Below are 12733 nucleotides of genomic sequence, written 5' to 3' on the forward strand. Positions count from 1 at the left end.
CCTACCTAAACGGGCAGCCAGACATCCCTCAATGGGTCCCAGATAGGAGAGGGTGCAGGCTGGGCTGAGGGACCCGCCACCCCCCCCCCTCCAGTGCACAAATTTCATGCACCGGGCTTCTAGTATTATATATTCTCTCTCATATATATACACACTAGAAGCCTGGTGCACGAAATTTGTGCATGGGAGGAAATGGGTCTCTCAGCCCAGCCTGCACCCTCTCACAATCCAGGACCTTTCCGGGGATGTCCACCTGCTGGTTTATGCCCAGTCCCACAGACATCCCTCTCACAGTCTGAGACTGCTGGTTCCAGACCGCTTCTCTGCCTGTCTGATTTCGCCCCTAAAACTCAAGCTTCTTCTTTTTTTATTTTTTATAATTATATTTTTCTTTATTTTTTATTTTATAATTCAAGCTTCTTGAGAACATAATGCATTTAACATTATTCCATATTCCTTACAGAGAGCTAAGCATGGTAAACACAGCAAATACTTAATACTTATAGGCTTCTATACCAACACTTTCCAACCAGGAATGTTTTAATAGGCAATCTCCAAAAACTTAAACTGGAAAACCTAAAAGTAGAGTGCTCAGATTTCAGGCATTGGGTGCTATTAGCAGGATTTCTATCCCAATTAAACTCTAATTCTGAGCTCTCAACAATCTAGACATACTGCCCTTCACTATCTCCAAAATGAGTGTGGGGTGTTGTTTTTTGTTGTTGTTGTTGTGTGTGTGTGTGTGTTTTGGTGTGTGTGTGTGTGTGTGTGTGTGTGTGTTTTGTTTGTTTGTTTGTTTTTTTGCGATTCCAAAATAGAGATTTATTTAAAAATTATTTAGTGTTTGCATAAAAATCACCAATTGTTCCTCATTGGGTTTTTAACACACATGAATTCTTTAGGGGTTCCTCTATTCACCCCAACACTTTCAAAATACAGCTCTTGTTAGTGCCAGGAGGGACAGTTACGGCAGCAAGATGTTTCCTTAGGTCTCAGCATCTGGAAGGCTCGTGGTCTCCCCTCTGAGAACACACATGATAGGTAGTTTCTTAGGTGGGGTAGGCTGTCCTTGAAGAAAATACTTACACAGAAGAATTCAAGTTCAGTTATCTGTGGTCAGTTACTCATACCTGATAGCTTCAAAATAAAGTCCCCTTGGTCAAGGTCATCAAAGCCTTGCTGGTTGTTTTTAACTATAGAAAACTGTCGGGAAAAAGACAGTAGGAAAGAATGGAGTCTATACTGACAGCGCTGTGAGGCTGGGCTGTGCAACCACAGGAGCACACAGCAGTCTGCTTTAAAGAAAAATCCTGTATGATTTCAAATCAGACTCCTCGTGGTCTTTACATGACCAGAAACATCACTGCACCAGATCCTCATTTTTATTTTTTATTTATTCATTTTTTTTATTTTTTTTTTAAATATATTTTATTGATTTTTTACAGAGAGGAAGGGAGAGAGATAGAGAGTTAGAAGCATCGATGAGAGAGAAACATCGATCGGCTGCCTCCTGCACATCTCCTACTGGGGATATGCCCGCAACCCAGGTACATGCCCTTGACCGGAATCGAACCTGGGACCTTTCAGTCCGCAGGCCGACGCTCTATCCACTGAGCCAAACCGGTTTCAGCCAGATCCTCATTTTTAAAATGAGGTGTATGACAGGGCTCCCCCAGGCTCATGCACCACATGGGAGGACAAGAACAGAAAACTGTAGGACTTGACTTATTAGCAACATTAACTGATTTTTATCACAATGAAATGAAGGCAGTCGGTCTGTGCTGCCATGAAATTGAAGGTAATTCTGAAGTAGGGTGGTTATTTATTGCTCTGTTAGGATAGACCCCAAAAATGACTTTTCAGAAACCAGGGCTGTCCCCTGCAACCTCAGCCAGAGTCTAGGCCACTCTGGGGGACGCAGGCCAAGGTGGCCTGCCAGCTTGTTTCACAGTGATTCTGGCTGGTCTGTTTCTGGGAGTGCCGGCCGCTGGGCACGCCTACACCTTGTAGTTGAGCTCGGCGTTCATGTTGGTGTACATTTCGTAGATGACGTCATTGGTGGTTGTTGACGTCATCTCCAGGCGGACCTTTTCCAGGCACTCTTCCTCTGTCATGTTCTGGCCTTTGGAGAGCGCTTTCAGGAAGTTGGGCTTGTAGAGCGCGGCACACAGCGCTACCTGGAAGATCTTCACAATTCAGCCATGGCACTTCTTGAGCGCCATCTCCTAGGCCTTGGTGGCATTGATGCGGATGAGGTTGGGGTGGCTCTCGTCCTGCTCCCTGTCACAGATGCTCTGTAGGAAGCCCCATATGAGGCAGAGGCCCCTTTTCAGCCACATGAGCACCAGCATGGCCCCCACTTGGCACCACTCTCCTCCATACATGTTCTTCTCTACCTCTAGGACAGGGGTGGGCAAACTTTTTGACTTGAGGGCCACAATGGGTTCTTAAACTGGACCGGAGGGCCGAACAAAAGCATGGATGGAGTGTTTGTGTGAACTAATACAAATTCAAAGTAAACATCATTACATAAAAGGGTATGGTCTTTTTTTTCAATAGTTTTATTCATTTCAAATGGGCCGGATCCGGCTCGCGGGCCGTAGTTTGCCCACGGCTGCTCTAGGATGTTCTGCAGGGTCCAGAACTTGGCCCGGTCGGTGTTGTACACAGCCTTGATTTTTGTGATGTTACCACTTATGTCTGCCTTGATGGGACTAAACACTGGGGACCCAAGGCAATCAAAGAAGGGTGGCAGGTGGGACACCGCCTCCAGGAAGGGCCCAGTCTCAACCTGCTTGTCCGAGGGCAGCGGCTTCAGCAGGTGTTCGGCCAGCAGCACCAGTTCTGGGTCAAGGCTGGTGGTGATGCCGTTTTCTAATCGGATCTTCCTCTTCCTTCCCCAGCACACTCCAAACTTACTGTGGACAGACCACCCCAACCCTGCAGACCCTTAAGAGCTTTCCCCCCTATTTGTTTGACTTTCCCCCATCAAACTCACACCCTATCGTGCTGCGTAGGGGCGCCCCTAACCGCTGCCTGGGGGGCGGGGCCAGCCCGGCGAGGGGCCGTGGTGATTCTGGTCTAATGGTCGTTATGGTCATGACACCATTAAGGTTGCTGGCTTTTTATATATATAGATTATATAGAGTGGTGGCAAAAGTAGTTTTACAGGTATGAGCACACAAGATAGAGTTTATTCTTATGTTTTTACTTATTAATTATTGTATTAATTTGCATACAAACAACTGTAAATCTACTTTCTCCCACTTTATATAGTAGCTGAAAAGGCTTCAAGACACAGACTTAGCCAAAAAGGGAAAGTTATACCATGCTCTGAAGAAAGCTGAAATCGCTATTTTCAAACAAAACAGATGCCAGAACAAGGAAAATCAACCAAGTAAACAGACACTGCTTAATTACAAAGGGGTCAGCTTTGTAAGGAGACATAAGGATCCTATTTTTTTTTTTTTACCTGAGAACAGAGCATCAAAATATGTGGCACAAAAACTGATAGAACCCAAAGGAGAAAGAGGTGAACTCCCTGTTACAGTTGAGTCTTCAAAAACCCTTCTTCAAGAATGGAGAGATCAAGAGAGAAGCAGTAAAGATACAGTTGACCTGAGTAGATGTGGCCATATCATCTAACTTGATCTAATTGGCTTTTGAAAATACTACATAAAGTAATAGCAGAATACTCCTTCTCAAGCTCACGTATAACATTCTCTACAATAGATCACATTCTGGGTCCACAGGGGACAGGAACAAAGTGTAGAAAGAAAAAATTTTAGATGAAGAAATTTGCCTGGAAATAATATAAGCAGGAAGAAAAAATATAGTTGGGAGACAAGAGAAGAAAGAAGAAAACCAGGAGAAGAAAAAAAATAAGGAGCAATAGCTACCCCATACTGTAAATCTCATAAATCCACAGGTTCTGGGAGCTGAGCTCATTATATACAGTATCTCATTTAATCCTCTCACTCTCTGACCTGAGTTGTCATCATCATTTGTAGATGAAGAAACTGAGACTCAAAGAAGTTTCGTCATTTGTAGGTAAGAGGACCAAAATGCAAAGCTGAAGACCCTACTTCATCCAAGATTCAACTTTGTTGAATGCAAATATGGGGTTAAGGCTACCTGCTATGAGGCTGGGCTGGATGGCTGAACTCTAGAATGGATGCATCCATCATTAAGCATTGTGGTGTGGCCAGTGCCTGGTAATGAAGTCCCACTTTTCCAAGTGGTTCCCTAATAGTCACAAGCCTCCCTGACCCCAGCCGACACTCTTGGCTCTCAGATTTTCCTCGGCTCTGCTATAAATTTTGTTTTCCTCTGCAGATTAACTTAATGCTTCAGGAACCCTGCAATCAAGTAGCCCACATCCATCATGTCTACTGTTTAAAGTAGTGAAAAGGCTTTTATAATAAGATTGGTGGCTTTGCAAATAAAAGTTGTGAGTTTCAATTATTCTTTAGTAATGGGTCCAAGATTGGGGTAGAAGCTAGATAGAGGAGATGGTTAAAGTAAGAAAGCCTTTTCCTTCTAAATTGTGACATCATATCCCTCAAATCAAAACCATACATTGCATGGTTCTTAAAGGCAAAGACCATAACATTCATCTTTGTTTCCTCCAAGTTGGGATTTTGTAAATAGTTGTTTTAATAAAGTTTAGGTGAATTATAATCCTTCATAATCATTTAACATATCAAAATATGCCTCAAGTTTTAGGAAAGATCATAAATATATTGCCTATAAAATGAAATACTTTTATATAAAGCCATGCAGCACATTTGCCATACAACACATGAATAATATAACTGTATTGTGTTATAAATTTATCCCAAATCTAACAAGTTAGCTATAAAGGGCATTTTCATGTTCTTGTTCCTTTAAATTTAGGAGAGTTTTTTAGAACATTTTAGATGAACTAGAATTCTGAAAAAGGGCTGTTCTTGGGACCATGAGTAATGTTTTCTTTTGATTACAATATATGTCCTTTAACGAACAAAAAATTATTTCATTTCCTGGCTTAGAGCTGAGCTCTTTTAAAAAATAAGTCTTCTTTCCCCCAATTGAAATTAAAATCTTCAAATAGACCAGTTGGGGAAGATCATGGACTGCTTGTGTGACCTCACAAACTAAATTCCTGGATCTCACTAGCAAAGGAAGTTTCCCTGTATCCTGATTTCCATCCTTCAACATCAAGCAAGTATTTTGTGGGTTAATATGTTAAGTATCCCCTCTGACAGGTGAGTGCTGCGGGTGAGTCCTGGCAACGATTGTTCTGGCGATCACAGGGTGGGAATGCTGGTGTTCAGGGGTGCGAAGGCCACGGCAGCAGTTATGTGATCATCTGCTTAAATATTTTCTGAGTCCCTTGTGTTATTCAGTTGGATCGTGTAATAGAGGTAATAGTGTACTTGAACCCACAGAAGTGTGCTGCAGTGAATTTTGAAGTGCGCATGTGTGTGTTTGCAATAGTGTGTGGACTGTGAATAATGTTATTCTATGTAGCAAGTAAGTATTTTGGTGAATTAAAAGGTCTCTCTATTGTCTACCTGGTTTCAGATGAGTAGGTTGGTGGTTTGAGCTATTCAATTAAGTCAACCAGTTGTTTTTCTGTTGAATCAATCAAATGTTATATCATATGTATTTAATTTTCCTCCCTCCCTTCCTCCCTCCTCCTTCCCTCACTCCCTTCCTTCCTTCCTTCTTTGACTGTGGACGACATTATTCATAGTTAACATTTCAAACAAGAAGCACTCAATATATTGAGAACAAACTCAGTGGAATTCCATTTCATGAATTATATTCCTTTTGGAACTTTCCAAATCCCTGTTTATAATTTTTCCAGTAAAAAATAGTTTTTTGGTAAACATTTTATTTTTAAAAGTCCATTTTTGGTGGCTGGTAATGGTATTGATTTTACATTAATTAGTATTCCTATTCTAGAGCCATTGATGCCTATCGAGGTCTTGATTCCTTTCCACTGCACCGGCGAGTGTAGGTGAAATTCTGCATGTTTCTCACTTGGGGAATGGCTTGTGGCCACTTTGCGTCCGACTGGATGCTGTATCTGTCCATCGTGGTCCCTACCAGGTACCTCCTGCATTACCCGGAGGCACATACTTTCACCAGGAACGGTCATCCATGCAAAGGTTATTTCTGCTCTTTGCTCAGCGTGGACTCCCCGTGCTGCCCTGACTCTGAAGCGTGGATCAGGCTGTGTACAAGTCCCCCATGCCCAGCCCTGGAGTGGCTGTTCCCGCTGCAGCGTGAGGGTGCTGCAGCTGTGGGAGGGTGTGCACTTCCCTGCATGTTCCCTGTGTCCACAATCTGTGGGACTTTCAGCGAGGGCCCACCTCCACTTTCCCCCCTGTTATGAGGATGGAGGGCCACACTACTCGCTCAGACACTACCTGCATCACTTCATTATCACCCAGCAGAGTGTGTTCTTTGGGCCACCAGATGACTCGCCCATATTACATTCTTGCTGTCCTAGTTACTTTTGTTCACTGAATTCTAGGTTTCCCCTTTCCTGGGGGAACTCAGCCATCACCCTGGGCTCACGACAGCTCTGCTGTGACTGCAGGTCCCTCTTCCTAACTGACACCCTCTCCTGAACCAGGAGCTCCCTGATGCCCTCAGCGCCTCTGGCTTCTGACATTCCTTCCTGCCAGTTGCACTGGCCATGCCAGGGCTGGGAGAGTGCAAGCCCTCCTTCAAGGGGACAGTCTCAGATCCAGATGTATCTCCACCCTCTTGACAACTGACAATGGAGAATCTGAACCTGAACCTGACCCTCCCCCCCAGTCTTCTTCATTGACCCACCTCTGACCCTGAACTAGAGCGAGCATCACTTGTTTCAGTTGTACCTCAATGGCTCACCTCCGCCTTCCAAAGTCTCACTGTGCCAGCACCATTCCATGTGGGCCGCAGGTCATTTCTGTCTGTGTCTCTTGGGGAAAAACCCAAAGGATGACTGGTCTGTCCTGTATTTATTTAAAAACAATAAGCAGCTAACCTTTGCTATAAACTTTTAGATTTACTTCATATTAGTGATTTTATAAATGACTACATACATTACAGTGCCATTTACATAAATTGTAGTGCCTGGAATTCAATGAAAATTGTGTTTATAATCCTTATCTTTAATATACTGTTTTAGATGACGTGTCTCCTATGGTCTGTGTGGAACTCTGTGGACCCAGACCTTCTGTTGTGACGGCTCCAGCCACTGTCCTGCATTGCCTGCTCACTGCTTTCCCGGGAGGCACAGTTAGAGGGCTTTCTCTTTCCACTCAGCCCATTGCCTGACTTTTTCTAATAGAAATAATCTGCACTGTAGGCAAACAATCAAACATTTTATTTCTTTAGTTTATGCCTTAAACATTTAGATGTCTGTTATTTAAAATAATATAACAGCAAGGAAATATTTAAATTAATGCACCAGCCCAATAAATAAATTTATTCATATTTCTGGAACAACACATTTATTTATTTTTTTAAAAATATATTTTATTGATTTTTTACAGAGAGGAAGGGAGAGGGATAGACAGTTAGAAACATTGATGAGAGAGAAACACCAATCAGCTGCCTCCTGAACACTCCCTACTGGGGATGTGCCCACAACAAGGTACATGCCCTTGACCGGAATCGAACCCGGGACCCATGAGTCCACAGACTGACGCTCTATCCACTGAGCCAAACCAGTCAGGGCTGGAACAACACATTTAAAAATCAAAACAATGGCAATAAGTATATTAATTACAGTGCGGCCTTGACTTATGAGTTTAATTCATGCTGTGACGGAGCTTGTAACTCAAATTACTCATATGTCAAATCAAAAAGTGAACAAGTGAGACACGTGATCCTGGGCTGATGTTGTGGCGTTCACTGTGACATTCGCTGAGCCAACTAGCGGTGGGGTATCTGAAGCTGGCTCGTAACCCGAATTTTAGCTCGCAACTCAAAGCAAAAAATCAGCCGAGAGATGGCTCGTATCTCGAAAAACTCGTTAGTCGGGACACTCGTAAGTCAAGGCCCCACTGTATAAAATATACTAAGTTTATTTTTATATAGTTGAGGTAGAAATGTAATCGTGTCTGGCAGACACTGAAATGAGACTGGTTTAAAAAACATTTTTTTTTTCTCACATAAAAATCTGTGTCTTTTCTGCTTAAGGGCGTGGCCCACAATTGCCACTTCTGTGCTGATTCCATTGGCCAGAGATTATATGGAAGGGAGGCTTTAAACATAGTCATGTTTCTAGGCAGCCATGAGCTTGACTGAAAGTAGTCTGCTACTGAGGATCAAAGTGGCTGTGGATGCTGTCAGGCAACTGGCATTCTCTCCCTCCTACGTTAATAAGATTTTTCAAGTCATATTAAAAAATATATATAATCTTGGTTGAGCTCTCACCATATGCCAGACCCTGGGGATTTAACAGTGGACGGAATATAAGCTTTACCAGGAAGACTTTACGTGGTGGTTGGGATTAGGGGTGGGGACCAGGGGAATGATGTAATGATGCTGGGTGCGCTCAGGAACTGGGCCATCATAGCCCAGCTTTTTTTTTTTTTTTTTTTTTTTTTTGCGGAGGGTGGGGGGGCGTGGGATGAGAAACACTGAAGAGGAGGTTGGGCATTAGTAAGTGAATTTTAATGTGATTAGAGCTCTCCAGGTGAAGAATGGGCTGAGATATTGGAGATACTAAAGGTGGCAGAATATGCCACCTCAAAATATGCCACTTCGATGCCTTGATCATTTTGAGCTGTAGACACTTGAACAACAGCAGTTGCAGGGACAAGCTTTCCCTGAGCTCCCACTCTGTATAGACAGAGCCTTCCAGGGAATGGAACCACTGGTCAGCAGCCCCTCCCCGAAGTTTCATCTCCCGGGCAAGAGGCACCCCTGTCCCCGAGAAGAGACTAGAGGACCAGGCAGCCCAGACAAACTTTGTCACAAACTCCCTGAAGTCTCATCTGTTCTTCTGAAGGCCCATTCATCTTTCCTGAAATTACTTCCTGTCCCCAAAAGATCTATACACTCCTCCGCCTTCCCTACTAAGGTGGTATTGAATCCAGATTCTAAGCCAGCTCAGGGGTTATTCACTGATGTCTAAGTACCTCCCATGTGTCTGTGAGGTTCACATGTTAATAAACCTGTTAATTTTCTCTTGTGAATCTGTCTTTTGTTACAGGAGTCTCAGCCAAGAACCCAGAAGGATAGAGGGATTTTTTTTTTTCCTTCCAAGAATTCAAAAATAATTTTCCTCTCCTACAGTAGTGAGATATTTCATGAAATAAGTGTTGCCATGAAATGGTATAATGCAGAGAACATCCATAATAGTTTGGCTCAGTGGCTAGAGTGTTGGCCTGCAGACTGAAGGGTCTGGGTTTGAATCTGGTTAAGGGAACTTGTCTCAGTTGCAGGTTCTATCCCTAGTCCTGATCGGGGAGCTTATGGGAGACAACCAATCCATGCGTCTCTCTCACATCGATGCTTCTCTCTCTCTTCCTCTTTACCTCTCTTCTTCTTCTCTCTCTCTCCACCTCCCTTATACTCTGTCTAAAAATTAATGGAAAAATGTCCTCGGGTGAGGATTAACAACAACAAAAATACCCAGAACTGAGTTGGGCTGGGCTGGAGAGCTCATGGGGGAGTGTGGAACGAGGTGAGCCTACAGAGGTATCTTGTGTTGGGATGTGAAAGGCCTTATATGTTTGAATTCCATCCCATAGATCAGGGGCCCACAAACTAGGGTCCCTGAGCCAAATCCTACCAGCCACCTGCTTTTGTGAAGTGTTACAGGAAGCAGTGACACTGAGTATTACCTTAAATATCTGTGGCCACCTTCCTGGGACAGTGGCAGAGGGGTGTGGTGTGAAAGGTACAGTAAGGTCCACAAAACCTGAAGCACGTCCTCTCTGGCCTTTCACAGAAAAAGGTGGCTAGCCCCCAGAGGCCCAGTATGATTTCTCTTTGGGGGTGTGAAAGCCTTAGAAACATGCATGGAGGTTCTTTTAGGAGAATGTGGACTAACCACTCACTTATTCTTTGCATATCTTGATAAAATAGTTTTTCTTTTGTTTTGCTGTGAATAGAGACTATGCTTGGGGATTAAACTATGGAAGAATCATGAGAGCATGCACTATAAATAGTTTTGTTTACCACCTCTGGGGAAGCAATTCAGGGGACTACAAAGCTTGCCAAAAGGTCCTAAGAGTTTGCTTAAGGACCAAAACTTTTACACTGAAGAAATGGATGAGCTCTGGTTGCTATTTTAATTAAAATGTAAGTCTGTCTTTCTCAGAGCTTTCACAGTGATGTTAATGTGGGGCTGTGTCTGCGGTCATACCAACACAATGGCAGCTGTTGGAACAAAGTAACACTGGGCCATGACAAATCCTGAGGAAGGCAGAGAACATTTGCCCGAGTTAGCTCAGCATCCTAGACCTGGAGACGTGTCAGCTTCAGGAACGACTTCTTTCAAAGCCAAGACATAGCAGATTGTGCTAACCCTGAAGCTTTGTAAGAGCTCTTCATGAAGTTGTCATACACCATTAGGGCACAATGAGCATCATTCATTAAGTCTCCACTAAGCTGGCAGACACTCTACTTCGCATAATTGCTGCCAAATGCTTTACCTTTGTCCTCTATGAGCTTACTTTCTCATGTTACCACCCATCACTTCAGATGTGAGGTCTGTAGGTACAAGGGTGGCCTGGCCAGTGTGTATTGGAACAACTTTCAGCTACAAACCCTGGCACTGAGGTTGTCCTCACATATTCTCCTTTTATCATAGAGTTTCATGGTTTAGTGTTACCTGTGTAATTTTTTTCTATACCATCATCTATATATATAAAAGCCTAAGTGACCAAACAACTGGTCGACCAGTCGCTATGATGCACACTGACCACCAGGGGGCAGACACTCAAAGCAGGTGCTGCCCCTGGTGGTCAGTGCACTCTTACAGCCAACCTCCTGCTGCTGGCCAACCTCCTGCAGTCCCTCCCCCTGGCCAGCGGAACATCCCATGGCCTCTCTCCCTGCTGGCCAACCTCCCATTGCTCCTCCTCCCAGCCAACCTCCCTTGGCCCTGATCAGCCCCTATAAGTGGCCAGGCCGAGGGACCCCACCTGTGCACAAATTTGTGCACCAGGCCTCTAGTCCTATATAATAAAAGGCTAATATGCAAATTGTCCCCTAGGAAGTTCGATCGACCAGGAGTTCGACCGCATGCTGTGATATGCGCTGACCACCAGGGGGTGGGGGAATGAAGGAAGGCCCCAGCTGGCAGCCAGCAGCCAGGGGAAGGAAGGCCCCAGCCAGCAGCCAGAAGGAAGGCATTGGCTGGCAGCTGGAAGGTCCCGATCAGTCCTGATCTCCAGCCAGGCCTAGGGGCTCTGGCCATGCATGAATTCCGTGCACTGGGTCTCTAGTTGCAAATAAAATTATATCCTCCTTGGGTTGTTTTATTGTAAATAACACTGCTATGAGCATAGGGGTGCATTCATTCTTTCTGATTGGTGTTTTGGAATTCTTAGGATATATTCTCAGAAGTGGGATTGCTGGGTCAGTTTCAGTAAAACAAACACCGCATATTTTCCTTCTTTATTGATGCAATAAATATCACTGTGCCCTGTTATTTGTGAAGCAGATACTGATAGATCTCCCAAATTTCTCACAATATTCTGATTTCCCATCAGTCCTTGGATTTTTTAAGATAGCCATTCTATAGAACTCCTTTAGTGCTGGGGAGTGGGGATGTGGACTAATCTGATGTCTGTAGATGCAGCCTCAGGTCTTCGATTTTCAGTAGAATTCTGCTTAATTGGAAAACATATTGGATGAATCTGCTCAAGACTTATTTTTAAAGGTTTTTCATAGTTAAGACTCATAAAAGTCAGAAATAAAGGACATGTATGCATGCATATAAGCCTAACCAATGGACACAGACAACAGGGTGGTGAGGGCATGAGTGGGGGGGTAGGGGGGTAATGGAGTGATAAGGACACATATGTAATACCTTAATAAAGAAATTAAAAAATAAAATAAAAAATATATTTTTGTATTGGTTAAAAACATCAATATTTTCATACAAATTAAGTAAAAATGTGGATATTCAATTCACAATGATGATACACATGGTTAACAAATATGTGACGAGGTGCATCACCTCGTTGGAATAAAAAACAAACACGCATATTGAGAACATAAGGAATACTGGCATCCACACTTGTCTGGCTGTAAAGGAGATGGAAACGAGTCAGCGCCACCGGTAGCCCGAATCCATGAAGCCAGGAGCCCACTAAGCTGCTCTGTGCCAGAGGAGAGTTTTGAGTCTCTGGAAGAGAGTTTGGCTGTGTAGCTTGTACTCTTCCTGGAAGAGAGTTTGGCTGTGTACACCACAGTTTAAGTGTTATGCAATTTGCATAGCTGTTTTAGTAATTACATGAGAACTGATGCTCAGGAAACAGTAGAACAAGGGATAGAGATGCGTGCATAAGACTGCTCAGCACAGCATTGTGGGTACTGAGAATAAACTAGAAACCACCAAACAGTCATTGGCAGGGAGTTGGCAAAATTCTGTTGGTGCATTCATGAAATAGATATCATTTTGCTGCTTTAAAAGACTAGTAAACATAGTTTCTTTCTTTTCCAATACTCTTCCCTCTTCTTCCTTCACAACATCGTCCTCTAAGGCCTGTGGATGTTGCCTCTCTTTAAGGGT

General features: G+C 43.6%; 1 protein-coding gene and 1 pseudogene across 7 annotated transcripts in view; one reads left to right on the plus strand and one right to left on the minus strand.

Moving 5' to 3' along the window:
• The window catches only part of RALYL (RALY RNA binding protein like), a 570979-nt gene that overhangs the window by 107394 nt on the left and 450852 nt on the right, over nucleotides 1–12733 (plus strand). The window lies entirely within an intron of this gene.
• On the minus strand, nucleotides 1998–6081 carry LOC308533477 (glycolipid transfer protein-like; annotated as a pseudogene). Its single transcript has 3 exons — nucleotides 6050–6081; nucleotides 2613–2918; nucleotides 1998–2392 (listed from the first exon to the last, which is right to left on the minus strand). The product of its transcript is annotated as a glycolipid transfer protein-like (transcript).

This window comes from Myotis nattereri (assembly GCF_964212035.1).
Source record: "Myotis nattereri genome assembly, chromosome: 17".
NCBI classification, from domain to species: Eukaryota; Metazoa; Chordata; class Mammalia; order Chiroptera; family Vespertilionidae; genus Myotis; species Myotis nattereri.